This window comes from Chrysochloris asiatica, unplaced genomic scaffold, assembly GCF_000296735.1.
Source record: "Chrysochloris asiatica unplaced genomic scaffold, ChrAsi1.0 scaffold00345, whole genome shotgun sequence".
Lineage (NCBI taxonomy): Eukaryota > Metazoa > Chordata > Mammalia > Afrosoricida > Chrysochloridae > Chrysochloris > Chrysochloris asiatica.
In genome coordinates, this window is record NW_006408863.1 from 2,250,255 (window position 1) to 2,253,083 (window position 2,829).

Genomic DNA, 2,829 nt, shown 5'->3' on the forward strand with positions numbered 1-2,829 from the left:
TCTTTCATGCCTTTAATTGCTTTGTTTGGGTTTGATGAGTCAATTATCTAAAGTTTCTAGAGAGGCTAATTTTATTCATTCTTAATATGCCTGCTGATATTTGCTCTTGGTGGATTATTTCCATGTACATTTTGTAATTTGGATTTGTAAATGCAGCTTAGTTGGGGCTTTATCTGTGGGAACCCTAGGCCAACAGAACCTTTAGGACAGTAAGCTCTTGGCTGTGGGGCTAACTTGTGCATTATAGCGTGTCTAGCAGCATCCATGCGTCTCCTGGTAGATGTCTTCTAATCCTGTCCCTGCCCCAGTCACGATGACCAAAACCATCTGCAGACCTTGCCCACTGTCCTTTGAGGGGAGAACCATCTGGTCTAGAACCCTGCTTAATCAGGTGCCCCAGGTGTATCACTAACCTGCAGCTGCTTTTTATAAGGATGATTTCTTAGCTTTGAGTTTCATGGACCAAAGTTTTTACTTCAGACTCCTTGTGCTCCAGAGTTGTGTTTTTGTTTTTTTCCTTGGAAAAAAAAAAATTGAGAATATGTGTCCAAAAGTGGGCATTTAGACACATGCTTTCGTTTATGACCTCGAGTCAGACAGAGAAGTTTCGTTATCTTCTTAAACCAGCAAGTGATTTCCCCTGGATTGGCCTCACACTGAAGATTTAGCCTGACCAGGCTCCCTGTGTTGTGCAGGCGAGTTCAGACTTCCACCCCATGCCTGGCGGAGCTTCCTCTTCATTCCTGGGAGGCCACTCTGTTGGGAGCTCCTCAGGCACTAACATCAGCCCTTTTCTGGCAAGCACGCTACCGTGAGCAGCTGCCAGTCAGCTCTGGATTCAGGTTCCTCTTCGCTTGGGGGGTCCTAAAGCTTTCTCTTACTTTCTTAATGAAGTAAGTAAATCCTTTACATTCAAAGTAGATTCTTCAATATTTTTAACTCTTTAAAAGTTTTAAGTACATTTTGTGAAAGCAAGGAGCTACATAAGCTATAGAATATGTCTTATATTTTATCCAGAATTTCTAGATGTTTTGAAGCAGATTCTGTCCTCCACCATCTTGCCAGAAATGGAAGCCCACCTTACTTTCTCTCTTACTTCATCTAGGAAAGCGATTTTTGAGCCACTTCCTGGAATTCCATTGTATCGATCTACCATGAGTACTTAATCAGTGCTCCACTAATGGATCATTTGTTTGCTTCCCATCTTTTGATACCACCAACAAAATTCAGCCAACAATGTTATAATTGAGGAGCTGCAGCAAGATGGCGAGTAGGCAGCACACTGAGCAGACCTCGGCAACAAGACCTGGAGAACACTGAGCTTCAGAAGACAGGCTACAGAGGTGGGCTGAGTGTTGCCTGGTAGAGGGAGCTGAACAGGAGCAGCGAGAGAGAAAGAAAACAACCTGGCTAACAGCTGGCGTGGAGCAGTGCAGCACAGGGCCAGGATGCAGGTGGGAGGCCAGGGGGGTGCAGGTCTCCCTTGCTTTCTTGCCCTCCTGGTATCTAGGGTCTGGCCAGTCCTGCCGTCACCAACACAGTGGTCAGTGGCATCCCCTACTGAAAAGCCTCTGTCTGGGGTCCTTTGGAGGCCTATGAGCCTGCCTTGAGCTATGCTACACAAACAGTAAACCAAGCACTACGTTCAAACTTCCTTCCAGTCTCTATCACATACAGCAGGTGACAGAATGAGTTCTGTGAACACAACATGCAATGATAAATTAAATATAAATACAGAGACAACCGACTCGACGGCACTTGACAACAACAACAGAGACCCCAAAATGTGTCCTAGAAACAAGACAGTAACCAAAATACAGAATAAAAAAATACCAAAAATGGAATCAGAACTACTTGATAGGGAATTTATATGAATTGAAAGATAAACAAAAGCAAGGAAGAATTCAGGAAAATAATACAGGAACAAACTGACAACAGAAATGAAAAGTTGGAAACCATATAAAAACAGCCATTAGGAAGTCAGAAGATTACTTCTAAAACTTCAGAAACAGACAACACATTGAAAGGACAAAATAGTATTGAATCAATGGAAGACTGAATCAGTAAGCTTGAAGACAAAGCTCTCAATAATCATGTTCGAGAGGAACAGTCAGAAAAAGGATTTAAAAAGCTGAGGAAAGTCCAAGATTTATGTGAGACCCTATTAAGATGAATGACTTTTGTGAGCCTGGAATTCCAGAAGAGAGTAATAAAACCATAGAGAAAATTCTCCAAAAGTTTCTGGAAGGAAACTTTCCTAACATCATAAAAGATGAGAAAAAAGCCTTTCAAGAAGTTAAACAAACTCCAAACATGATAGACCCCAAAAGAAAATCCTGAAGACATATTATAACCAAACTTTTCAAAAGGAAAGACAAGGAAAACTCCTAAGAGCAGCTTGGGAAAAATGAAAGTCATCTACAAAGGAGAACTAATCAGACTAAGCTCTGATTTTTCAGCAGAAACCAAGTAGGCAAGAAGGCAATGTTGTTGTTGTTAGATGCCATCGAGTCGATACCGACTCATAGTGACCCTATGCACAGCAGAACGAAACACTGCCCAGTCCTGGACCAACCTCACTATTGTTGCCACGCTTGAGCCCATCGATGCTACCACTTTGCCAATCCATCTCGCTGGGGGGTCTTCCTCTTTTTCTCGGACCCTCCACCTTACCAAACATGATATCCTTCTCCAGCAACTGGTCCCTCCTGACAATATGTCCGAAGAATGAGAGACAAAGTTTTGCCATCCTGACCTCCAAGGAGCACTCTGGCTGCACTTCTTCCAACACAAATCTGTTGGTGCTTATGGCACTTTCAATATTCTCCT